At 39.3% G+C, this 27953-nt stretch overlaps 1 long non-coding RNA gene across 1 annotated transcript in view; it reads right to left on the bottom strand.

Moving 5' to 3' along the window:
* LOC141570676 (uncharacterized) overlaps nucleotides 1-27953 on the bottom strand; it is a 285839-nt gene that overhangs the window by 73664 nt on the left and 184222 nt on the right. Inside the window, exons 5-7 of the long non-coding RNA XR_012494975.1 lie at nucleotides 11459-11867; nucleotides 10069-10161; nucleotides 6079-6137 (exon numbers count right to left, since the gene is read on the bottom strand). This is a non-coding gene — a long non-coding RNA (uncharacterized LOC141570676). The remainder of the gene's footprint in view (nucleotides 1-6078; nucleotides 6138-10068; nucleotides 10162-11458; nucleotides 11868-27953) is intronic.

Genomic DNA, 27953 nt, shown 5'->3' with positions numbered 1-27953 from the left:
TTCACCAAGCAAGGGCCCGCCATCCCCTGGGCTGCGTCAGGCAGCACCTTGCAGGCTCACCAGCCAGTAGAGCACTGGCTGATGAGCTCATAGGAAGGGGTGTGAGCACGTCCACAGTCAGAAGGCTTCTATCTCAGGCTCAGTGTGATGAGGACTCTCTGGGGGGGCGTAGACAAGCTACGTCATCTCCCTAGGCTTCACCTTCATTGGTGAAACATGCGGGGTTTGACTAGAAAATCTCTAGGGTCCCTTCTAGCCCCATCATCTTGTGATTCTAAATTCCTGTTGGGAATTTCCAGAGCGGAAATACTACATTAAAAGTACATTTGATTAATTTATATGTTTATCCATCTATCAATTTCTATTTCTATTTCTTGTTCGTTGTAGAAGTAAAACATTAAAATTTTAAAAATGAAAATGAAGACTAGAACGTGACAAAAAGAACACTTCACACAAAAGGCCAGGACCTCTCTGATTGCCATCTCATTGACCTCTCCTTTCTACTCCTTCTCAGAAGTAACCACTGTTAGTATTCTGCAAGTATCCTTCCAGATCTTTTCACACCTATAGAGATATGCAGAGAAAATAGGCAGCACTGCTTTTGGGTTGTTTTTTTTACATAAATAATATCATACCATTTGTTTCATTCTGCAACTTGCTTTATCACTCAATAATGGACCCTAAAGATCTCTCCATAATGTGCCTCATCCTTTCTTAATAGCTATGTGTTATTCCACAGGATGAGAACTGTTGCTTGTTCATGGATATTTAGGTTGCTGCATTTTTTTCACCAATGCAAACCATGGTAGGACCAACGCCTCATCCTGAATGAGTGACTACGTTTCTCTAAGGTAGACATTAATAAGTGGAATTGCTGAATGAGTTAATTAATGTTTAACAGGTATTACTAAATTATTGCAAAAAGCATCTATCCGAATTATACATCTATACGAAGTACCTTTTCACAGGGTCACGTGGAATCATGGGTAAAAGCACAGGATCTGGAGACAGACCACATGCATTCACCCTTGTGTCACTTCTAGTTCTGGGACCTTGGTCATGATGTTTTCCCTGTGCTTCAGTTTCCATGGATGTAAAATAGGCATACAATGTGTCTACAGGACAAGCTGCTCTGAGGATTACTGGAACACTTGCTGGCACATAGTAACTTCCACATCAGTGCCAATCATCATTATTTTTATTAGCGTTGGTTTGAGGAGCTTCAGCGTCTTGACCAAATGGGTCTGCCATCCCAACTCCCAAATCAGTCCTTGAGTCCGGATTTTTCCAGACCCAGAGGTTAAACGCCTGCTGGGCTCATTTAACTCACACTTCTGAGTCCTCTGAAGTGAAGCCAGCAGGGCCCTGACAGACAGGCCGCCAGCGCCTGTTTGTACAACAGTCTTTGCTAATGTAAATAGCTAAATGCAAAAGGCAACATCTAAGAGCCTTCAGGGGATTCGAGGACATTCTTGGAGAAGGTTGATTTCATTAGGATTTCAGAAGCAAAACACCTCAGACACAGGCCATCCTCACCCCACATGCAAGGCCACCCCTAGCGGTTGCAGAATGAGGACAAATTGCACGAGGCGTTCCCCCTGAGAAGTGCTTTTATGCAGGTGAAATCAGGTAACATTGAATGCCAAAAACAGCTTGGAAGAGAAAAGAAAGGTAAAAGAAAACTATGTTTGTAAAAAGACAAAAGTCCTGTGTTATCCACTTTGCTCTGTGTTATTGGCCAGGACCTGAGTGAGAACAGACTTCGTGTGAACCAGCTTTGGTTAATTGGCTGAGTACCAGCTGGAGAGGCCTCCTCTTTGTTCCTCCCTCTCTTGCTAGTTGCATGCTACTAGTCACAGAAGGAGGAGGAAGCAAGGTGGAGAATCTGGGTTGTTTCCCCTTACGATGCTGTCTGCCCACAGAGATGATCCCCCAGAGGGTTACTGCATCTAGCTGTGTCATCCCTGTTTTTGAGGGGATATCAAATATGAACGCAGATTTTTTTTTTCTTAAAGCCAAATCTTTACAGAAAAGGATACTGATACTCAGAGCATCACACAGGGAGTGTCCGAGCCACAATTGGTCCCATGCGTCTTGTTTTGCACTCAATGCCCTTTGCATACCTAAGGCAACCAAATAAGCAAACTTATTCTTACATGAAGGCTCCTAAGACATGAATTCTTTCTCACACAGTTGCCTTGGACTTTGGTGCTCTATGTCAAGGACCGTGTTTGAAGAAGTAAGGGGGGTGATTAAGAACAAAGGTTTTGACTGTCACCAACCTCAGTCTGAATTCCCGAGCTGTGCTCTTAACAGCTTTCCATGCTGCCTTTACTAACTAGAAGGAACACAGTCCACCCTGAGCGCAACTACCTGACGGGGCCTGTTGATACCCAAGGGATCACCATGTTGATTGTCAAGGCCTTCAAATTTACCCATTTTATGATATGAAAATGACAAAAAATGAAATGGATTCGATGATTTGTTCCAGAGTGATTGAGAGAACCTTTAAACTTAAGTTTGTGTCTTTTTTTCAGCTTCCCTCTGACAAAAAGAGACCGTACGGGGAACAGATTCGGTTGAAACAACCTATAGTTACTATCTACTGTGTGCTACATTGTTTTTGCAAGTTTGATATCAACTCTGGTATTTCTTAATTTTAAGTTGCTTTTGTTTCTGTATATTTCAATTTAGTGTCTTTGTAATTTTACCTCAATTTTTTCTGTTTATAGAAACATGCTAGTTAAATATTGCTGCACAATGATAAAACACAGCTGTAATAGGAAATTTACACGGAATTCAGAGCGCATGTGCAGGATTTCCAAATGGAAGCTGGCCTGCACATTTCCCTGGAAAGCAGGGTTGAGAGCTCCAAGACTAAGTGTGGGAGTCTGTAGATGAAAACGGCCAAGTGATTGTCACCCCCACATTGCAGACACAGAGATCACTACATCCATAAGTTTATTTGGGCAGAAACAAGGCCAGGCTCTGGGGTCATGGAGAGCAAAACTGTGTGGTGCTGTGTAGCTTCACTGTGAGTGTAAGCGATGCTCATTACAGAGGAGAGGGCAGAACTGAAAAGCCAAATTGAAAGTTCTTCAGCCTGAATGAGGGTTCTGACCTACTGGCCTTAAAATTAGCGTCACATAGTTTAGCACTTAGTGAACAACGCAGAATTCTACGCACTCCCTGAATCAAACTCTAGTAGCTAGGTACGTGTTGGTCTTACTAGCCCACCTAACCTTAAGCCTCTTGAGTGTGTGGATGGTATGCTATTCTTACCTAGCCTCAGCTCTATGTTAGAGTGCTGGATGCAGAGCAGGTGAGTGATAAAAATATCCGTTCACTAAACTGTCTTACTTGGGACAAGGGGAATTCCTAGAATGGAGTTCTCTTCACCACACTCTGGAATGCCAACTCCATGAGTGGACAGATTTTTTTGTCTATTTCATTCATCACTAGATCTCCAGCTTCTTGAAAAGTAAGTGGAACATAATAAGAACTCAATAAAATATTTGTTGAATGGAAAAATAAATGACTGCATGCGCTGTTTTTCACTGTCCTTTGGATGGCAACAGAGAAGAATGAGAAGCTGCTTACCTTCCTGTAACACATAAAAGCAACAGGCAGTGACAGTTGTCACTGTCCCAAGTGGCAGTTTTTTTCAATACCAAGCCTGGAATTAACGTAAAGGACATGCAAAAATGACCCATTTGCTCCTGTACTAGTTGAATCCACTTTCGAACAAAAACACTCCCCTTTAGGCTACAACACCTAAAAATGAGAAAACGATTTCAAGCAATGGCTCTCAAAGGAGGTCCCCAGAAAAAGCAGCATCAGCATCATTGGGAACTTGGTAGAAATTAAATTTTCAGGCATTACACCAGACCCACTGAATCAGAGACTCTGGAGGTGGGACCAGAAATCACCTGGAGGGCGATTCTGATGCAAATTTAAGTTTGAGAACCACTGACCTTGAGGTCCACAGTCCTTGTTTCTGAGCCCCCCCACCCCACCTCTTCCAATCCCCCTAGGGAGGTTCTTTTTATCTTCTGTACTTATGTAACCTGGGCTTTCCACAGCCCAGGTTTCTCCTACCAAGTCCAGATCTCCTGATCTAGTCTTGTCTTACAACTCCTGGGAGCCTCTGCATCCAGCTTTTGTCTGGGAAGAAGAGGGTAACTCTCATGAATGGACTCTAGATAAAAAGTGTTAGCAAAGACTGAAGAGACTTTGGGAACTAATAGGGCTTTGGAAATCATAAGGTCTGAATCATTCACTTTACATATGGAAAAAAGTGAGTCTCACAGAGACTAAATAACTTAGCCAAGACCAAATATAGTTAAAAGACTAAAATTCAATATGGTCACTCATAGACAAGCTTCCTCCACAATTACTGCAAAATGCCCTACATAACCTTACATTTATACTTTAAATGTGTATTTCTAAAGCATCCAACACCAATAAAAGTACATGAAACATTTTTACGTCACAGTGATGCTCACAAAACCCTCCGTATTCATTCCCATTTCCCACTAAGAAAGCTGAAGCAAAGTGAAGTCCACATAGGGGTGACCAGCCAAAGGATGTCTTTAAAAACGAATGAGTGAATCAGAAAAAGATAAAGTTCTTCTACTTCCTACTCTGAAGCTCTGGGTAGGCATCATAGGAGATGCTATGAAGGCATCTACCCATATGCCTTCAATAACATCTCCTGTGAGCTGACTTTTAGAATGTAGATTTCTGGGACTAAAAAGGTTGTTAAAGAGGTCACCCCCAATACTTCGAATTAAAGCTTAGACAGCATGCTTGCTCCTTTGACTCTCACCCACTGAAGAGCCTCCATCTCAGGAGGAGTCATTCTGAGGAAATATTTTTGTCTTTGGCAGCTAGACACTCAGAAAGCAACTCCAGAGGACTCGGTAGACATTTGTTCTAGCTAGGCAAAGTAAATCCCAGGCGCAATTGAAATGTTGCAATGAAAGATACATCCATAGAAAGAAAAATGATGAGTTTAGACAGAATTTGCTTTCAGAACGACAATTTTTGCCAAAGGAAAAAGGCAATGTTTGAGTCAAGAGGCGAGAGTGTGCCAGGCAGCTGTATCCCACAGCATCTCCTCTTGCTGTTAAGTATAAATTAGGAAACCAAAGCTCCTTAGGGGTCATGGGGTAAAGCTGGGAGGACAGACCTTAAAAAGGGCAATGAGAATATGCTCCCAGATCTGCTGTGGATCTGGGCCAGGCACAGTCTCGCCCCTGCTGGATCACCCCTCTCCTACCCTACCGTACCTGTTGGTATTTATTTTTCCAAGGACTGAAAGAGGAGGTCAAGCCAGTTCATGCTGAAAACAGAATGGTTCCAGGAATCTTGCTGAGAAGTCCAAAAATATCTGCCATCCCACAGGCAACTTTATCTTCCCAGTCTTTTTAAATCAGGTCATCCTACTATTAACAGTGCCCGGTAATGTTTCTGGGGGCAGTGAACATGAACCTAAACTCATTCCGGATCAAGGCACAGGTCACGTTGTACATTTTTATCAGCATCCTTACTTCTCATCAATTTGGCTTTATAGGCTCACCAAAATTCCTTTCAGATTTCAGGCCTTTGGGCTAATTTGCAAGCTAGGCAAATACTCTGGAGCCTTATTTATGACTCTTCTATTACATGCAAGTTGCATAATCATGTTGTAAGTGAAAAATGATGTTGTAATGAAATCTTTCTAGGACTTCCAGGAATAAACGTTCTTGGATGGGGTCCAAGATGAAATCACCTTACACTGCATTCAAGGCTTATAGCAAGTGTTTCAAGGCATCAGTGTGTGTGTGCACTTGGGGAGTAAAAGACACTCCACTTGAGTTCTCTGTCTCCACAAATGATGTCACTGCCTTCTTCAGACTACACTGAAAATCTTGGCGTCCTTGTGGGTGTCTTCCCATTAATCATATCCAACATTTTACCATGCGTATCACGTTTCTATGAAATTTTTCTCTCACTTATACCTGCTTGTCCATTCTACCTGCACTTTAATCCTGGGTCTCATCAGTTAATGCTTAGATTACTGCAGAAATCTCCTACCTGACCTTCCAGACTCCAGGCTCTCCCTCCTTCAATCTGCTTTAAAGTCAGCTTCCAATCTGGATAAAAGGAAACATCTCTTTGCCTGTTTTCTAGGACAATATCCAACAAAGTTCATATTCCATAATTTTAACTGTATTTTTTATTATCAGCCAACATACAGTAGACATCATTTAAAAAGAGCAAAGTGAAAACTAGTTGTGTTAAGAAGGAATGAGATAATTCTTGTGAAAATGCATTATGTATTCAGAAGCTTTATATCAATATAAAGAATTAAAGAGAAAACCTTTCAGAAACACTTGGAAAACATTTATAACATGCTTTACACACAATTTTACAGTTCACTGCTCATAAAAACAAATTCAACAATGAATGCTCTGGAGATTGCATCAAGATGGTGCTCTGGGAACACAAGGCTGTATCCACTTCTGCCCTAAATCCCTAGGAATGACAGAAAAGAATCGTAAACTCCTGAAAACAAAGAAAAACAAACAAACCAAAAATAAATGATGAGGAATCCATGAAAGAAAATAAATAAGAAAAGAATCCTGGAGAAAACCATGGCCTAGAATGCATTGAGAAGGAAAGAGCTCTGAAAGTGGAAAGTGTCAAAGGCACCTGGAGCTCAGCGGGTTCAGGTGTCGGGGTCAGGAAACGTTCCAATAGCAACTGCCACAGTGGTGAGTCTGGGCTCTGCTTTTGGAACAGCCAGATGCGTGGTGTTCCTCTCTAACTTCTGCTTTGGCCAAGCCGGATCTGCACAGGTCTTTGCCTCAGGAGAATACACAGGATGCTTGGGTCAGAAAGGTGTGGCAGTGAGGCTGGTGGCGACTGATACATAAAGTGGGCAGAGGGTGCCAAGCACAGGGAGAAACTGATGTCAGATATCTAGAAGACTCAACATAAGCATCATCTTCTCAATGAAGTCTTCCCCTAGGTAGTTATGGGAACTCCTTATTTTTAATAAATTATGAGTATAACGGTGAGAGTAGATGTATTTTTATCAGTAGAAGTGCATTAAGTTACATCATACAAGAAAAGAATCAACCAAGTGCAATACTTTGGATAAAACCTCCATTGAGAATGAATTTACTTGGAAATTATAAGTTTGGCGAGATGTCTATATTTTGGACGAGACTGAAACCCCCCTGAGGATAGTCAAATGATCTGTGCCAAAAGCACGTACATTTCTCCAATAGTAGGTAGACTGACAGGTGATGGTTCATGTTGGTGCAGAAAAGAGATCATCAATGAGATATTTCCAAGGACATAGTTCAGACGGCAGGCAAGTCAGCTGAGAAGTCAGCTAAGTGTGAGCGCGTACTTCATTAGGCAAGAAAAGGAAGCTGCAGCTCTCTCCAAGACATGAAGAAGAGGACAGTAAGGTTCTTAGGGTAGCTTCACTCCTACTGAGGCAGGACACAGAATGTAGAGTTTTCTCACCCAAGGCAGCAATATTGGGAGGATGGAGAGTATATGACTGCTGCAATTTTAAGAATGAACTTTTAAGCAGTTGGCAGTGTCCCAGAAAACTAGGCTACATGGACCAAACTCTATCTTTTCTCACATTTATAAATCGTTTACCAACCATAGGCCAGGAGAAGGGAAACTTTCTTCATTGGTTCATCCACTTTCATGATGTAACTCTTTGTACCAGGCCCTATGCTACATTCTGGGAACATAGCCGTGAAGCAGTGAACATGACAGACAGGGCTTACAATCCACTGAAGAAGACAGATGTAAAACTACCTATTGCACAATTATTTGTTTATAATTGTGACAAATGTAACAAGGGAGACAGTCAAGTGGAAGCATGTCATGTTTAAAACAACCAGTGTAGCTCGTCTCATCCAACAAAGTGGAAGGTGACATACAATACTATTCAGCTTCAGCTTCAGGTATGCAGCGCAGTGGTCAGATATCTACACTATCCATGAAGTGGTCTCCCTAATAAGACAAGTGCCCATTTAACCCCCTACCAAATCTTTACAACATTATTGATTATATTCCCCAAACTGTATTTCATGTTGAATGTCCACTATAATTAAATATATATATATGTATGTGTGTGTGTGTATATATATATATATATATATATATATATATATGTATATATATGTATGTATGTATGTATGTATATGTCACAAAATACGGAGTACAGCATAGGGAATAGAGTCAATAGAATTGTTAACAGCTATATACAATCTTAGAGGGGTAGTAGATTAGGGGAGGAGGGTTATCACTTTGTGAGAGGTGTAAATGTCTAACTTTTAGATTGTTTTGTATACCTGAAACTCATTTAAAAAAAGGGGCGGGGGAAGGTGACACAGAGTAGGTTTGCTAGGGTTATCAGGAGCTAGATTATTTAGGGCATTAGATGACATTAAATATCTTGATATTGATTCCAAGAATGTGGCCACTGAAGTCTCTTAATCAGGGAATGACATAATTTTATTTGTAATTGTAAAATATCACATTGGTTTTTGGTGGACTAGATTCAAGAGAGGCAAGAATGGACCCTAGGGGACGGGTTAGCAGGCTGTGGTAGTAACCAGGTGAAAGTGGTGGTGGTTAGGTGCAGAATGATGGTAGTGAAGATACATACAAACAAACAAACAAACAAACAAACAAGCCATAAGAATGAAAATCAAGGTGATTTGGTGATGTACTAGATGTGAAGAGATGATTTCCTGGTCTCTCCTTTGTGAAAGTACCATTCCCTGAGGCATATTACACTGGAAGAAAAAGAGGTTTGAGTTCAATTTTGTAAGTGCTCCATGTGAGATACCATAAAACCTCCCTGTAGAGACGCTGAAGTGGGCAATTGGATGATGTACACATAGGCTTGGAAGTCAGAAAAGAGGTCTGTGCTGAAAGTGACACATGGAAACTGTCTCTTTCCAGATGGATAAAGACTTGGGCATAGATGAGTTTGCTTAGAGAAAATATTAGTAAGGAAAATGAAGAAGCAGTCAGAGAAATCATGGCATCTTTAATCTACCACAGACCTCAATATTTAACGTGCACAATCCTATTCATTGTAACATATTTTATAAGCAGAAAAATTGGAAATAACCTAAACATTCATCACTGGTATCCTGGTTAAGTAAATTAATTTATATGTATAAAATGAAATACTACATATCCATTAAAAATGATGGGGATACTTTTAATATAATGTTATGCAAATATTACCGTAAGATATTATTGACTTGAAAAAGCGAAGTTTAGAGCATTGTGTATAATATGTTACCATTTGTGTAAAAGGAGGAAAATAAAATGTATTTGTATTTACTTGTATATGCATAAAACACCTCTACAATACACCTGCTCAATGGCATGATATCATCCCCAAAGGGGTAAAAACTACTTCTTCAGTGGGGGGGATTCTTAATCTTTTTATGTATAAAGCACAGTCATACATATAGTGAGTCATACATACACAAAAACAGATATATGATGGATCTATATATTAACATTTAAGAGGGGGAGGAATAATCAGAAAAAAAATGTCTTCAAAGACTCCTTAGAGGAGTGATGATGAAAAAAGAAAAAAAAAGGGTTGAGAACACTACTCTAGAAAGAGGTAAAGGAATGCGTCCAAATAGTTGCCTGAGAGAGTAGAAATGGGTTGTTGGGAAAAGGAAGCAATGAGAACGAGAATGTTCAAGGTATACTCTTTCATTTCTTCTTCTATTACAACCATGGGAAGATAATATTCATCAAAATTTAAATGAAAAAATGAAATTTAAAAAGGTTAACCATTTTATTTAATCATATGGTATTACTGAATAGGAGCTCTTTCAGCATATGTCACAGTACATTTAAAATCTCACCCTTTTAAAAGTCTAGTCTGGGCAAGGAATGAATAATTTCACTCAGTTACCTTGACTGTTTAAAAGAGAAGCAACATTTTACGCAAAACTTTCAGTCAATTGTTATAATGTATTCAAGGGAAACCGTTTTTGAAAGTCACCTTAGTGTGGGTACCTGCTTCATCCTGAACGGAGAGAGAACACGTCCCTCTCTCAAGGGTGAGAAGAACCCCTGGAATCCTCCCAGTATGGTTCCTTCCTTCACACCCTGCAATAGACGAAGCAGCTCTGAGAAGTGGAAGCAATGTGAATAATAAAAGTCCTTAGCAAAACACAGATTTGCAAAAAACAAAAAAACAAAAAGAAAAAGAAAAGAAAAAATGAACATGTACCAACAGCACAACCTACACCACAGAAGAATGCAGTCATGGCAAACATTTGGCAATCTTCCTGTAGCTCACCCATATGGAAAACTGGTCAAATAAATATATCTGTACTGTAATCTCTGCTTCCTAACATTGAAAATCCACAGTAGGGTTGTAGCTCTTTGACTGCTGAGGTTACCAGGGGATGAGCAGCACTGGACTTGACCCTGGGATGTGAATGGCAGCATATAACACTGGGAGCTGGACCACATCCTAGTGAGGAAATAAGCTTTGCCCAGTGTTGCAAGCAATAGCCAGTGACGCAAGCCATGTGGTGCCATGTTTGCCACTAAGACTGATAGGAAAACCTGAAAAGATAAAGAAGAGACTTCAAAGGAGTGAACAGTTATGGCTTAGTCTAACACAGGCCTTGCAAAATAGTGGCTGTTTTGTCATTAGAGTTCCTATTTCCCTCCAATGATCCCAAATGATATTGATGAAGCTGACTTAATTTCTCAGAGACTACATGGATACAAAACACTTTGAAAATACTTTTAGAAGCCTGCTTAGAACATCCATCATATCCCAGATTTACTCCCAGGTCACATCATGTGCATCTCTGATCGTAACTGCCTTTTAGAAGAGACTGTGAATACATGTGGTGCAGCCTAAACCATAAGTTCTGTTCAACAATGCAGAAAAGCTAATGCTAGAAAGCACCATGGGGATACATAGCCACTCCCTGCCAACTTCTGATGTGGTCCATTGCCTTGAAATATAGAGCTCTCTTGTGGGTTTCTCTATGGGCATTCCGCTAGGAGTTGTTAGAAAGAGAATGATGGTTTATTCTCACTAACCTATTGTCTTAGTCAGCTCGCGCTGCCATACAAAATACCACAGACTGTGTGCCTTAAACAGAAATTTATTTCCTAACAGTTCTGGAGGCTGGGAAGTGTGAGAGCAGGGTGCCGGCACGGACAGATTCTGTTGAGAGCCTTCTTTCTGGCTTTCCATGGCCACCTTCGCACTGTGTGCTCACATGTCCTTGACTTTTCTCAGTGCATGCACAGAGAGGGAGGGAGGGAAAAAGGGAGGGAGGGGAGGAAAGAGGGAGGGAGGGAGATCTTCCTCTTATAAGTTTACTGAAAATCCTATTGAATTAGGACCTCCCCCCTTATGACTTCATTGAAACTTAATTACCTCCTAAAAGTCCTGTCTCCAAATTCTGTCATGCTAGAAGTGAAGATTTAAATCTATGACTGGGGGAAGGGGGGATGTCACAATGTAGTCCATAGCACCTATAAACATAGATAAGAAATATTTAAATATCAGCAAGGAAATTTTAGGTTGAATATCAGGGAGGTTAAGAATCAAATAAGAAGAACTTGAGAAATGGAGTTCGTCTATGCACAAAAGAACAAAATAGCGTCCTTATCTGATACTGCATGCCCTCTAATGGTAAAGATGCATCTTGGCACTATGGCAATGACTTTTTCTTTAAATTGAGATAAAATTTGAGGTGGCCAGTTAGCTCAGTTGGCTAGAGCGTGCTGATAACACCAATGTTGCCAGTTTGATCCCCGCATGGGCCACTGTGAGCTGTGTCCTCCTTAAAAAAAAAAGAGAGAGAGAGAGAGAGAGATAAAATTCACATACATAAAATTCACCATTTTAGCCATTTCGATGTATATAATTCAGTACATTCACAATGCTGTGCAACCATCACCATTATCTAACTCCAGGACATTTTTATCATTTCAAAAAGAAACCCTGTACCTGTTAAGTAGTCACTCCCCATTCCCCCATCCCCAGCCCCTGGCATCAAGTTCATGAAAGAACATGATGAAGGTGTGTTTATTCTGTCCACTAAAAAACAAAAACAAAAATGTACTCATTACAAATCTACGGGTGCCACTAACTCAGAGAGTTTAACATAGAGAACTGACCCTCCGTCTTAATGGGAAGGACAACTTCATAATGGAAAGGACAACGTCACAGGGACATAGAGTCAGAGATCACAGTTTTTCCCAGTGTTACAAGCAGCAGTCACTGTAACACTGGCTGCTGCCTGCAATATTGGGCAAAGCTGATCACACAGGATCTCAGTTTCCAGTATATCTCCAAATATGTTATGCCAGCTAAAAAGAAGTTATAGATACCATGTCCTCACACACACCCCTCAACAAAGAAACAGATTTTATGTTGAAATGCACTTAGGAAATTCTCAGTTAAACTGCTAACAGATCTCTTTGCTGAGTAGAGAGGATGGGGCACCAGCAGGGAGGTTTTGCTTTTTGTTTTAATTATCACTGCAGACAACCAATTGCAAACTGGTGGTTTTTCACAGCACATGGACCAAAAGCACAGATGGATTTTATTTTTCAAAGAAGCTAAACCAATAATATAATATCTGTAAATTTTTCACAAAATGTATAGATTTCTAGCTTCACTTTAAAATACTGGGTTAAGGGACAACTCCAGGTCCTTATAGCCATTGACAACAGTTGGGTAGAGATGAGAGACAATTGCTGTTTTCCAGAAGGATCATGCATATCCAGATTCACTACAGCCCCATCTAGTCTATTTCCCTTGTGTGTCACTTACTTGTCCCAGAGAGCACTCGAATTTGCTTCTCCTATTATAGAAGATCCTCTGTAGAGAGATTGCACTGGCACATTCTTTTAACCAGATTTCAAGCACAAAGCCATCTAAATGGCAGACAAACTTGAAGCATTGTTCAAATTTTTAACACAAGTTTGAATTTTCCATACTTAAAAGGTGCTATTCTTATGGATCTGGCATCTTGAAAGTACAGGATTTTTGACTGGGGGACCAATGGCTAAACCTGCCCTCATTACATTTTTGTTGAGAATATCACTTTTCAGAAATGTTTCAGAAAAAAATAAAATTTAGATAACATGGAAAGCTTATTGTGGTTTCTACCACTCAGAATATCCCACAACAATTTACATAACGACCCTTGGACACAGAGCTCTTCCTTAGACCATAACTTTACTCCTAGTCTTTTTTTTCTCTCAGTATATCTCCTTACAGTATAGATAAAACAATATTATAATTCAAAAACAGCATTCAGAAACAATCAAGTTAAACCATCACTTCTGGAACATTCAGCTTAACTTTCATTATACTTCTTACTGGTAGAGGTAATTTCTATCTTTCTTTTTTTTTAAATTAAAGTTTATTGGGGTGACAATTGTTAGCAAAGTTACATTGGTTTCAGGTGTACAATTCTGTAATAGATCACCTATATATTTGTTTACCACCCAGAATCACTTCCCCTTCCATCACCATATATGTGATCCATTTTACCCTCATCTACCACCTCCCTGCCCCCCTAAAAGACCTAAACATAAGATCTGAAACAATACATTGCATAGAAGAAAACAGAGGTACTAAAGTTATGGATCTTGGGTTCAAAGAGGATTTTATGAATTTGACTTCAAAAGCAAGGGAAATAAAAGCTGAAATAAATGAATGGGGCTATTTCAAACTAAAAAGTTTCTGCACAGAAAAAGAAACCATCGACAAAATAAAGAGGCAACCAACTGAATGGGAGAAGATATTTGCAAACAACGCCTCCGATAAGAGGTAATTTCTAATTGGTTAAAGGTACTTCTTTCTTCCTCTACCAGGTATGAAAACCACACCTGGATTTTGATGGCCAACAGTGATGATGGCGCTCAGAGCTAAGAGTGAAGCCTGGGTACCAGTGTATCAACTCTCCTCCCCTTGACCATGAATCCCAAAGCACTTCAGAAAGGCTAGTGATTGGTCTCCAATGAAGTATGATTCGCACACACAGTCCTGGGTGGGGGACTGGGGCTCTTGGGCTATCAGCACCGAGCTCCTCCACTTCCCAAAGCAAAATAAACCCAATCCACCAACATGAGGAGAAACTATCCAACATCACTCTTTTATTTAAAATATACCCCTAGCTACAAAACTTGTAGTCTTAACAAGGTTTGTGACAGTAAGGCAAAAAGTAGAGTCTCACCAGTTTGATTGTTCATATTTATAATACTGATCAGATTTGATTATTTATGCATTCATCATAGAGTACTTACCATCTGCCAAGCACTGTTCTAAGTGTTTTACAAATACTAACTCAGGTAATCCTCATGAAGAACATGCGAGGAAGGGAACATTATTAAATTCATTTTACAGACGAAGAAACTAAGACACAGAAAAGTTAAACAACTTTTCCAAAGTCGCAAAGCTGGTAAGGTAGAACCAGGATGTAAACCCAAGTGGTCTGTGCTCTTAACCATTATGCTAAGTTGGCTCTCATTCGCTAATAACAAAATAGTGACATAATTTGTATAATGCAAATGATTGCACCTACCATCTTTCCTTAAAATTTGCTTGTATCCCTATGTTGCTGATTGTAGTTCCTGCTATAACCCATCTAACCTAAACTAAATAACCTCTTCTTAAGTACCTAAAGCTTATCTGTCACTATTATCCATCAGTTCTATTTCCTACATTATCTCTCTGTCTGTCCTCTCTTCTCTATTGTTTCTGCTATGGCCTTGTCAGCTCTAACTGACAAGGGCCCCTGCGACAACTTCTTCCATCGTTTTCTGCCACTTCTTTCACATTCTTTATCCATTCTTTCTTTAATCATTCTAAAATAAAACTTAATCATGCTACTTTGGCTGATAAACACCTCTCATGATTTCCCATCCTTGATACCAGTGACCTTCAAGGTGTTTCTCCACGAACTACCAATGTATTAGGATCTTTATAAAATTAGGTTTTGTGGCTGCCAGCCTAGTCCTATTGAATCAGAATTTCCAGAGATGGGGCCCAGGTACCTTATTTTTAATAAACTCTTCAGGAAATTTTTATATGCACTACAGTTAGAGAATCATAGATGTACTGAATAAACTCCAACTTCCATTTCAGGGAAAAAAGGTTTCCCAGGGTTTGGTCCCTGCATATTCTTCAGTCTCTTCTGTTGTCTCTCGTTCTGCTCTCCAGAAATACTCAGCTCTGCCACAACCATGTCTGCCACCAGAATTGCTTTTGTACATGTGGCTGCTGTCTGCTCTGCCTGGTGAGCTCTGGCCATCTTCTGAGGTGAACCTCCTGTGTGGCCTATTCCACAAGGCTTTCCTTGAATCCACCATCCTAAGCAAATTAATCATTTCATCCTTTCTCCCTTCACCTCACGATACCTTCCAGATGGCACTATAGCTATTTGTTTATCTGTCTGACTCTCCTGCTGCACTGCGAAACTCCATGGGGGGTTAAACCTGTTTTTTTCAGATTTTATCTCCACTTCTACCTCAGAGCCTGGGCCACAGAGATACTGACCAATCTCTGCTGAATGAATGCTCCCGAGTTTACAAAGCTCCATGAAACAGATACCTCCACACCAGGACAAAGCAGCCGGAGTGGGTAACTTTAGAGGTGACATTTGTGTCAAGAAATGGAGTATCACCGCAGACCACATTCGGGTCGTCCTTTCCCTGCCTAAAGCCAGGAAGGCCTCTAAAACTTTCCCCACTGCCACATACAGGGTCAGTCAAGGTGAAACTTCTTGGCAAAGCTGTGGTTATCACAGTTTCTTTTTCCGGGCAGTAAAAAAATTTAGACAGAAATCGAAATAATATTTGAAATGTAAGCCTGTGCAGTTAGCATAGAAAGCCTGCTCTTCCAAAAAACATGTTGAGCCACTGAAGGCAGGACGGCTGGAAGTTGCATTAATTAGGTTGCTTTTGTAAACCCATCACGGAAACCAATTTGAACTCATTAGGAGAAAAGGGAAATCTTTTTTGTAATGATACCAGAGTATTTTACAGAACTCAGGCTTAAGAATGAAGCTGGAGACGTGGGACACTTGGAACCAAGGACTTGAACACTGTTGGGAATCTCTCCACTCTTCTGCTTTACTCCATCTCTCTTGCTACACATGATGGAAGCATGGTTGATATAACTCCTTAGTTTCAGATATCATAGTTATAGACTTTAAAAGTTCCCAACTGAACTCTCAGGATAGCTGCTCAGTGCCCAAGTCCACCCTGACCACCCATTGTGACCAGGGGCACCAGCAGAGCCACACTGGAATATGGCGCCCTGGCTACAGCTATGTGAAAGGGAGAGACAAGTGGAGTGGACAATCTGTTAGGTGTCCACCCTAGAGAAAAGCTTCATTGATATTGGAAGCCAAGGGCATAGTTTAAATTATGGATAACTCAGGTTAGAGATGGGGAATGGGGACAACTGAACAAGAAGACCCAGGCCAGGACTGAGCCACAGACACAGCCAAAACCTCCCCCGGTGAGGGCCTTTATAACAGCACAGTGAGGAACTGACTGTTAAGCCCAAGGTGATCTGTATATTACTTACCATTTGCTGCTATGCCTGCTAACGTTAAATATGAACATGCTAAATAAGAAGTTTTACGGTTTTTAGTTTTAGTTTTTACTAATCCTTGTGTCATCTTTTTAAAGGCCTAAGTAAAGAAACCTTTCAAAAGAGAGCAAACAGATGCAGAAAACAGTAAGAGGTTTAGTATCAGACAGGCCTGGCTTCCCAGAGTGCCTGTATCATGCGTGGGCTCAATGACTATGGAGAAAGTTCTGACTGTCTGAACCTTAGATACTCTATATTATTTTTTTTTAATCATAACACCCTATTCGTGTGTTTTATGTTCTTTAGTTTAAGCTGCAATTACTCAATTAGCAAATATTTTTGATCCCCCACTATGTGCCAGACACAGTTCTAGTAACCTTGAATATAGCATTAAGGAAAATAAATATCTCTGCCCTCATGGAGCTTGGATTGTAGAGGAGAAAATAGTTAATAAAAAAAATACATATGCACAATTATAATATGTTTAAAAGGATAAATTCAAAGTGCAGAATGGGCGACTTTATTAGAAAATATTTGTCTGTATACTTAACTGTCCACCCTCTAAGACCAAAAAATATCCTGAGGGCAGACGTGTTTTCTCTCCCTACATATCCAGTACCCAGTGCAATGTGGTAGATGCTAAATTAACTTTGTTGGAGTTGTGAAGGATAAAGAGAATATCATAAAAGCGACTAATCCCAGTGCATTCGTACGCAATCGTATTAGTCTGTTCAGGCTGCTATAACAAAATATCAGAGCTTGAGTGGCTTAAACAACAGAAATTTATTGTCTCATGATTCTGGAGACTCTAAGTCCAAGATCAGCAGGTTTGGTTCCTTCTGGGGCCTCTCTTCTTGGCTTGCAGATGGCTACCTTCCTGCTGTCTCCGCACATAATCATCCATCCCTCTGACTAGTTCTCTCCTGATGTGTCCAAATTGCCTCTCCTTATGAGGATACCAGTCATATTGGATTAGGGCTCATCCTAAAGACCTCATTTTAACTTAGTCAACTCTTTATAAATGATATTTATAATTACAGTCATATTTGGAGGTCCTGGAATTTAGAACTTTAGTGTACGAATTGGGGGAGGGTGGCACTGTGGACACAATTCAGCTCATAATGCCAGGAATGCAAACCTTTTAAAGCTTTAGGTGTATTATTTTATTTGGCCTTCATAGTAACTTTTAACATAGCAGGGAGACTTATACCACCATTATCTCCAGTACACAAATAAGAAGACAGCAGGTAACAGTAGGCAAACCCCAGCATCACAATATCTCTACAAGATGCCACTTCTTCTGATCTCAGTGAGGTTCAGTTTGGGCAAGAAAAAGTAGAACAACCATCAGTGAGACAACCATCCTGAACGATGTAGAATAGTAACCTGTACTTTGAACAATTAAATGGGTGTAAAGAATGGAAAAAAGGTGATTAAGTGCCTTGAAATATAGCCATCTGAAGTTTGGCTATTTTTCAGTGAGACTGTTCAAATCCAACCAAAGGCATCCCCGACAGGTTTTATCCAGAAAACTCTAAGTTAAAATTGTGCTTGACATGACCATGGACATTGTTCTTAAGATGTAGGCAGACCTGATAACAACACATTCTTTTTATAAAGTCCTGCTCCAGCTTTTTCCAAGTACAAATTGGGTTCAGCCTTCTCACAGCCACCTACTTGACTGGCCCAGAAAACACAATTCTGATTACTTCATAGCAGTAATCCAAGAGGTGTCTTGTTAGAGCAATCACAAAACCATCTGAAATCAAAGGGGAAGTCCTGTCAAATGAACTACTAAAGTGGTTGTACTTTGCAAGACTTTCATAGCACAGTTTGTTGTAAAACTGAAGAACAGTAACCTTGAAATGTGAATCCAATGGCTATAGGCCTAGAGTGAGGGTCAGCTAAGGCAACTGGCCTTTGGTTCCAGAAATGCTGTTATGCTTGTGGGTAGAAAGACAGTCTATTGACTGCCTAATTATGAAATAATGATGACTGCCAACACCTATCTTTAATGAAATGCAATCTTTCACTGTAGTCTATGTCTCATTTCTTAGGTAGAAGGTTTATGGCCAATTGCATACAGCTTACCATCAATAGGAATGTCCTGTCTACACTCTCTCTCTCCTATTTCCTTGTGCCACACCAAGCTAACTATAATGCACTGAAAAAGAGATGGATTGACCTCCATTTCAAATGTTGGACTGAGCACAAACATTTGCCCCCAGTCTTTCTCCAGACTCTATTGAAATAAAAATTTAGGAGCACAACATGAATAAACTTAGGGCAGCTGGTTGGCTCAGGTGGTTAGAGCTCAATGCTCATAACACACATGTCACTGGTTCAATTCCCACATGGGCCAGTGAGCTGTGCCCTCCACAATTAGAGCGAAAAATAGCGGCTTGACTTGGAGCTGAGCTGCTGTAATGCAGGGACTCTGTTCTCGTTCTCCGCACATGAATGTAGGATACAGTGAGGCAGAAATGGAACACCAATGGAGCCATAGAAAGGGGGTTCTTACCACTATATTCTCAATGGCAGCTGGTTGAGACACAAGAAGCAAACATCCGCCAGTACCCCAACAAGGGGTCTTCTTGCACCAGTCTCGCTGGTGGCCAGATGAGATACAGGAAGTAGGATCTACATGATCTGCACCGCAATCTAGGCTTGCTAACCACAATCTGCACTTGCTAGCGTAGCCATGGCAGTTATATACAAAACAATAGTGGCTAATGGCCAACTGCTTACAGCTGATGGCCATGTAATAACCGAGCCAGCACCTTTCCATGTGAGGCCAACAGCGTGGAAACTGCTCTCGGGGACTCTGTCCCTACAAGTGCGCCCTCCACAACTAGACTGAAAAAACAACAACAACAAAAAACAACAAACAAAACCTGACTCCACCATGTTTCCCTGAAAAGAAGACCAGGTCTTGTATTAATTTTTGCTGCATGAGGGTTTATTTTCAGGGGATGTCTTATTTGTTTCATGTACAACAATCTACATTTATTCAAATACAGTTATGTTATCTTCTTCTGGAACATCGTCATAATGTACTAAATGCGTCCGTCTGGCTGATATCTTAACTGGGGCTTATTTTCAGGGTAGGTCTTATTTTCGGAGAAACATGGTAGATTGAAAACAACGATTTGACTTGTAGCTGATGGGTCCTGGAAAAACACACTGTTCCCCAATATTCCCCAATAAAAATTTTTAAAAAAATGAATAAACTTATAATAGCAAGGAGAACAAGAATGGGATAGTGATTATGAGTGAATTTCAGCAAATATATGAAAGAAAATGGAACAACGTGTATGGCTTATCACACTCCTGGGATCCATGTCAGATACATTCTCACTTAGGTCTATAGGGCACGTGTGCATGGATGGTCTTTGCACATGTACACAGTGGTCATTATGGAAGTGGGGAGCTGGGAGAAATTTAGGGGGATGGGAAATTAAAGAGGAGTGAATGTATTCTGTGACACATTGAGCAGCAGTATTAGCAGTATTTGTGCAAAAGTAATTGCGGTGTTTGCAATTATTTTTAACCTTTTAAACCGCAATTACCTTTACACCAACTTAATAGAAAAGTGAAAGAAAATTATTGAGACTTAGTGAGAAAAATAGAAACAGAATGAGAAAGCACAATATCATTTGTGTAAATTAAAGGCTAAAACACAACAGTGCATATTATAAAAAAATTACGTGTATATTTTAAGGTCTTATCAATACATTACTGGGGGTACCGCTAGGAAAGAGACAAATGGAAAGGAATGAGAGTAGGGATTAGGGAAGAAGAGAAACAAATATAATAGAGGACACACATTTAAATCACTAATTTAATTTGGTTCCTGGAGTCCTATTGAAAAATACATTGAATGGAGTGGACTGGATGCAAAAGGGAAGGAGAAGCCATATTTCAGAATGCACCAGAAGGGAATGGATCAGTGCACTATAACATCAAGATGATCCGTCATATTTATACCAAGAAATTACTTGAAGATGTACTCTAACTTTTCATTATAAACAAGTTTAAATAATTTTATTTTTTCATCATTGTACATATATCACTTAGATTAAACAATAAGAAAAATAAGGGTTGTGATGCATTGAAAAAAAATCAACTTGCTTTTTTCTGGAAAAAAAAAAAAAAAAAAAGGAAGAAAAGAAAAACCACAAATAGGAAGAGGATGCCTGAAGGAAATGGAGGTTGACTTTAACATGCAGAGTGCCTACAATGTTATTTATTCAAAAACCTGACTTTCTCTTCTGGATGTATTAAGAAAACCGCTCAGAAAACAGAAGGAGAACCTCTGAAGAGCAGCTGCCACAGGGCAACCATTCAAGACACTGGTCTGGGGTTTCCCAAACCCCACGAAGACTTGGGTTTCTTAGGATCTGAGGGTTAGTAGATCTATTAACAAAAGTCAAGCCCATCAGCAATATGAACCTTCTACTATGTGAAATGAAAACACTGATGAACCGAACCAAGCATTAAATTAGAGAAAAATCTAGAACTCCAGTGGAAAAACAACATTATTGATTCCCCATGTTTGCCACTGACATACCAGCAGCAGGTCTCATGATGTTACACAGGAAGTCCAGCTCAGTCAGAGGGTTTGCTTTGTTGTATGACAGTTGCAGCCAGATCTTCCTGTCTAGATGAAGATACCCTCCAAATCCCAGGAAAACAAAACAAAGGGTAAAAAGCCCAGCAGCTGCAAATAATTTCTGTCCAGTCATCAGGACAGCTTTCTGCTTTAATTGCAATTACTATATAAATGGTCAGAACTAAATAGGGAAATAACACAAAAACATTAACTTGGGCAATACAGAGATGGTGGTAGTCTACGTACGCAGCAAGCTGATTAAGGCAAATAATGACCTTTAAGAACAGAAACAGTACAGCTGTTTCATTGATCAAAGACAAAATCCTTAAAGTGCCTTTTCTTTCTTCTCTCAGATATCACTGGGCACTATCTCAAAGTGGCATTCAACTGTCATTTAAAAAGGTTTCTAATGAAACTTTATTCCATGTTTCTAAAGCAAAATAAAGACTATTTATAACAAGAGAACTATGCACTCAGTTTAGAACACAAAAATAGAAAATTAAGGCCAAATAAAATTTTATTTTTAAATAAAATTTTAGGAAAAGGAAATAAATAAAAGGAAATGGTGTCTTCCTTTTCTTTTCTTTCTTTCTTTTTTTCCCCCCTTTGGTTTGAGGTCCTGCTGGAACAAAATTAAATATGGCGGGATTTTGGAATTCAGTTCGGATTTTCCTAGAAATTTGATCCTTTAGATTCAAACCAAATGGGAAACCAGCAGCTTTCCAAAAACACAGGCTCTTCTGTGTTGAAACATGATTCTCTAATTCCAAAGACATATTAACCTAGTGAAACTACTGATTCAGAGAAACGCAGAACTTGGCCCACCTCTTGACTGTACTGATAATCCAGGCTGCCTGAATGACTTATTTTCAGGCAGTGGGACCATGACTGTTGATACAGAAGGGGAGACAGCCCTACGGGTGTGGGCCTTTAGCTTATGACTAGAGTGGGGTAACCTCAAGGCCAGGATGGGGAGGCCGTTCACATGAAGTGCAGAGTCATCACAATATTTATACAGTTATCACAATTAATTGTAATCAGATCTGCAACAACATTGAAAGACGTTTAATCACCAGGAAAGTCACAACTCAAGTTAAGCAGGGGATGTCTAGGCAAACAATCTGTGAGAACAGCTCTTACAATACCATCTGAGTGGCAGGCTCTGGGGAATGGCTTTGGCTATCATGCCTTTTGAAGCTGTTTTATGCTTCTGATGCTAGGGTTGTTGAAGACGCAGTTATTTTAATTCAGAGACAATCTGATGGGGACTAAAAGCAAATCAGTACACTTTTGACGATTTTTATTACCCAATAACGTGTGAAACAGATATGCTCATCTTATCCCTAAATCTTACTACACCCACTAGAGATTGAGGATAGAGTGGAGCTCAGGAATTGGTGGTAGTGAAAAATAAGTGAGGCTGGGTTTGTGTGGGGGAGAGATAGGCAGGGGACAGACAAATAAAGCAAATAATAAGGCACTGCTCTCCACGTAAGGGCAGAGAAACATTTCCTTCTCTCAATGCAGCTTACGTTATAGATGGGAGCGGCAGAGAAGAAACAAATAGCTAAATAAAGTAGTATCAAATAGTGTCAGTGCTATGAAAAAAATTAAACATATGACATGATGGAAGAAACCTTCAGGTAGTAGTAATTTGCCAAACAGAGCAAGAAGGCAGTGGCACATGATGAGGGAGGGAGAGAGTGGTACCGATGAGGCAGGCAGAGGGAAAAGGCTTAGCTCAGCATGTCTCAACTTGGGCATTACTGACATTTGGGGCCATCTAATTCTGTGTTTCAGGGGCCTGTTTTGTTCTATACGATGTTTAGCCTTGTTCCTGGCCTCTCCCCAATAGGTACCAGTTAGCAGTCCCTAGTTGTTACAACCAAAAATGTCTCCAGATATCGCCATTGTCCCTGGGAACATTCGAGAATCTCCAACTGAGAACTGCCAGCTCATGTCAGGACATAGAAGTAACAGGCAAAATATTTAACAACTCTTGCGGCATGAGAACCAGGTGATCAGGGTGGGCTCTGCCTCTATATAACCCATAAAGCTATACCAGTGCATCCTGGATAAATATCGGCCCTGCTATATAGCTCATAGTAAGGAGTTTAGATTTTATTACAATTGTGATAGAAAGCTATAGTAGTGTTTTAATAAAGAGAGTGACATGGTATCTTTTATATTTTCAAAAAGACCACCTTAGCTGCTAAGCAGAAAATAGATTTTGGGACAGGGCAGCATAAGAGAAAGCAGGGAGACTGGTGGGAAGCTACTGAGAAATCTGTGTGCACGATGATGGTGGCTTGGACTAGAGCCACAGCAGTGGAGATAAATCACAGTGATCACAATACATTCTAGGAGTGGGGGCCAACTGAAGAATCAAGGTTTATAACTAAGTTTTGGCTTAAAAATGGAGTTAATGGTGGTCATTTACTAATATGGGAAGACTAGGGGAAGAACAGATTTTAGAGGGGAAAATCAAGAGTTCTGTTTCAGGTATGTTAAGTTTCAGATACCTTTGAAACGTCCAGGTGAAGTCCCACAGGTTACCAGTACCAGCTGGGTACTTCAGTCTTGAGGTTTCTATGAATTCTATGAATTTCTATGAATTCACCAGCATATACAATATAGAAACAACTACTATCCAGAAATTTATGTTTATATAGGTAATCAACACAGAGGAGGGCAACAGCCACCAACCATTGAAACCAGAGTATCTGCTCATTTATTGAGGAATAACACATATTTCATGGCTTGACTCCCATAACCTCTGATTTCCTCCTTACATTTGACAAAGGTAAGCCTCATTTAATTTCAATTAACATATAGACTGACCTTTGTACTTTGTTTTCCACTGAAAAATCTTGAACAAAAACCACCATGCACTTTTCAAGGTTTTCGTATAATGCAAAATTGAATGCAAACCTATTAGGCAATGGATGGGGCAGAGGCAGGGAGAAAAACCAATAGAACATGTTTGGGTCACAATATGATTCCTTATTCTTAGTTTCAGAGAGCCCAGGAACCCACAATTAAATACCATCTATTCTTTCAATATTCAATACATTTTATCATTGTATGTTTCACTTAGTATTATTAAATTGCTGATGATACTATTGGTTTTGGAACACAGGTATCATTCCATTAGATTCAAACTTGGTTCTCATTGATGTCAGCATATACTACCGTTAATAATAAAACTTTATATTTAAATAACACATTGTAGTTTTCAAAGCACTTCCTATGCTGATAAATTTTATTTTTACCACAATTCTGTGACATAGGGAAGGCAGATATTTGTATGCCTATTTTAAAAGAAGGAAACTGTTTTTCAACTAGATTAAATGATTTGCCCGTGGTCTTACAGTTGGTAAATGTTAGGAAAAGAATTAGAACACAAATGTTTTGACAACTAATCCAGTACTGAAAGAATAGAAAGTACTGTGCCAGTCCATTCCACAATGTAATTCAACTACATGACACCAAAAGTAAATTCTTTTTTGACTTTTTCCTAAAAAGGATCTGAGCTGGTTCTCAAACCAGGCATATTTTCCTATGTTCCTTCTCTGTAATCAAATTTTTCCATGCTTGATAAAATTCATATGGCTCCCTTCTGTGTGAAACATGCTATCTTTCTTTTTGCTTTCTTGGCTTGTCTCTGTCCTAACTAACATCTTCCTGAGACTTCTTTGCTGGCATTCTAACTTTTCCCTAATTATTTCAATCCTATTATGACTAAAATAGTGAAACAGATTATAAAACTTGAATTATATTCTTCTCCTTTTCCTTGCTTTTGTGGGTTTACTCTAACTTTGTTCTCCATTATGAATAGTCTTCCTTTTCTAACCTAAAATTTTCATTCTGCACAGAGAAATTATTTTTTTACTGATTTCAAAACCAATGTATGATACGGTGGAAAATGACATACATGTAAAAGTACAAAGAATATAAATTATCTACATTCCCACTAATCAAAGATAAGTAAAATTTGCTTGATTACTTCTGTTGTTTCTTGAATTGCATGCTTAATTAACAATTAAAATTCTTGTTAATATTGAAGGAATTCAAGTTTATGAATTTTACTCAAAGTACAACTTTAGCTACATTCTATAACCTTGGGAGAGAGTGGTAGAATATGAATTCAGAAGGCAACATGACAGATTATGTAGGAAATTTCGGCTTTTATTGGAGTGAAATACTGAGCCACTGGAGAGTTGTAGGCAGAGAAGTATTATAATTTAACTTAAAGGATCAATTAAATTGCAAAGTTAAATGCCACAGAAGTACAAAGAAGTCTAAGGAAATTAACATACAATTTAGCCTTCCCTATCTGTAGGTAATGAACTCTGTGATTTAACAGAAACATGTTTTAGTCTCTATAATTGCAATAACCAAAATCTATTAAGCATTTAAGTAAATATTAGTTATTACATTTCCATCTGGTCCATGTGTCTTAGACTCATAATGTCTAGACTACTGAATCTTACATAATGAATACCTGTTTGATAAAAAAGGAAATAAGGAAGGGAGGGAGGGAAAGATCAAGGGTGGCAGGTGGGGAAGGAGAAAAGGAGAGGACAGGAAAATCATTTAGTATACCTACTTCTATAAATAGGGAAATACTTATACTGTTTAGGACAAATAATTAAACTAACACATCTACTAATTAATCTCTTAACATATATAGTATGAAAAGCCTATACTTTAAAAACAAAGAACTGAAAAATCTTTTCTTAAAACTTCTCTTAAAAAATTATTAAGTGCGTAGTGTCTGTTCTTATCTGTAAAATATTTACTTGCCCTTTGTCAGTAAGTAATATGGATTTAAAAATAGTAGTATTTGTAACCCCCCACCCCTCACATACAGAGAAAGACAAATTGCTGTGAAAAACTAAGATGATGCAAAAAGATGAGCAGAGAGCTGAGTTTCCTGAGTTTTTATTCAATGCAGAACAAAAAATAAAACGCTAATTTTCACATTTGGGCTTGGTTTTATTATGAGTATTTAATTTAATTAATTAATTAATTAATTTTTTTAAAAAACATCACCAATGGGTTTTATTTGTTACCATGAAAAGTCTGAATTTTAAACAGACCCTTGTGCTGGGGACTCACATCCATCAGCTCATTCAACTTTAGCATCAATTTTTATATTGATGATGTTTAATTAAAGGATTTAGTATACAGATGGACCCTCACTTACAATGGTTTGACTTACGATTTTTCAACTCTATCGCGGTGCAAACGTGATATGCATTCAGTAGAAACCCTATTTTGAATTTTGATCTTTTCCTGGGCCAACGACATTCAGCACAGTACTCTCTCCTGCTGCTGAACAGTGGTAACAAGCCTCAGCTAGAGGCAGTTCCTAGTAAGCCACGTGGTCACAAGGACAAACAACTGATACTCTACAATGTCCTGCGTTGCCAGTGGTTTTTGGATATTGTTTGTGTTTTTCCACCCCCATGATGCCTACAAAACTCCCATCTCTGTCTCCTGACTGTGGTGAGAAGAAGAAGGCAATTACTCTTGAGATGAAACAGATAATTGCCCAACTGTAGTCTAACGTAAGTGTGCTGAGTATGTTTAAGGTAGGATAGATCGAGCTATGACATTTGGAAGGTTGGGTGTATTAAACGCATTTCCAGCTTACAATGAGTTTATCGGGATATAACCCCATTGTTAGCTGAGGAGGATCTGTGCATTAAAGAGCTATTTTATGCATTCACAAAGTGAAATGCGATCAGCTTCTCTATCACTGTATTTAATAGCTCAAGATATCATTGGGGAATGGACAGGAGTGGTAAATTTGCTCTCCCCTTATGAAGCAAACCTACTTCTAGCCCAAGGAGTTTCTAAGTCTTCGTGATCTAAAACCACCAAAAAGAGAACAGAGATATCTGAACTGAGGTTATGGGAAGAAAATATTTTTGTGCAAATCCCCATTTATCCTTTTGCAGTGGGTTGCATACTAAATGTATCCCATGCACATGTCCAAGTTTTCATTTCCTAATACAAAATTCCTCCCAGAGCCTCAACACCTGGCTGTATTTTCTTAGCTTTTTCCTATCACTACTAGATAAGGATCTAGCAGTAACAAGTCATCTGACAGTTTTGCAATGAACATGGGAGGCACAATTGGATACACATTACTCTGCCATCACGGCATTATCATCCTTGCAATTCTAACCATAAATTTCTCCTTTCATGGATTAAGTAGGCAGTTATGAAAAATGCCTGGGCCACAGCTTTATTTGTGATTTCTTTTCCCCCCATGTATAAGACTGACTTGATTAGTAAGTCTCAGGCAGGCACCATATAATTTACGGTTATCATAAAATGCACATTTGCAAGAGAATATAAATTACTGAATTTTCTGTGGACTAGAGTGATGTTATCTTTCCCATTTCCTTAAATTCAAATACCCTCAGCCAAATTTATACTGATTATACCCTGGTTTAACCAGCTGCACTTCTGATGATCCATATACATCCCTGAATTTTCATTCTGGATCCCAAAGAATAACATTCATTGGTCTCTGACATGGAGTCATTTTTTAAAATTTTTATAAATATAGATTGAATAAAAAACTTGTCACTTACTTCTCTAAAGGGTAATTCAAATCATCTTTCTTTTCTTCCATAGTGAGAATTCTCACTGGGGACATCACAGAGGGTCAATGTGTGAGAATTAATTGGC

This window comes from Rhinolophus sinicus, linkage group LG03, assembly GCF_036562045.2.
Source record: "Rhinolophus sinicus isolate RSC01 linkage group LG03, ASM3656204v1, whole genome shotgun sequence".
Classification (NCBI taxonomy): domain Eukaryota; kingdom Metazoa; phylum Chordata; class Mammalia; order Chiroptera; family Rhinolophidae; genus Rhinolophus; species Rhinolophus sinicus.
Note: the sequence above shows the minus strand (reverse complement) of the source record. Positions and strands in the feature narration are given on the sequence as shown.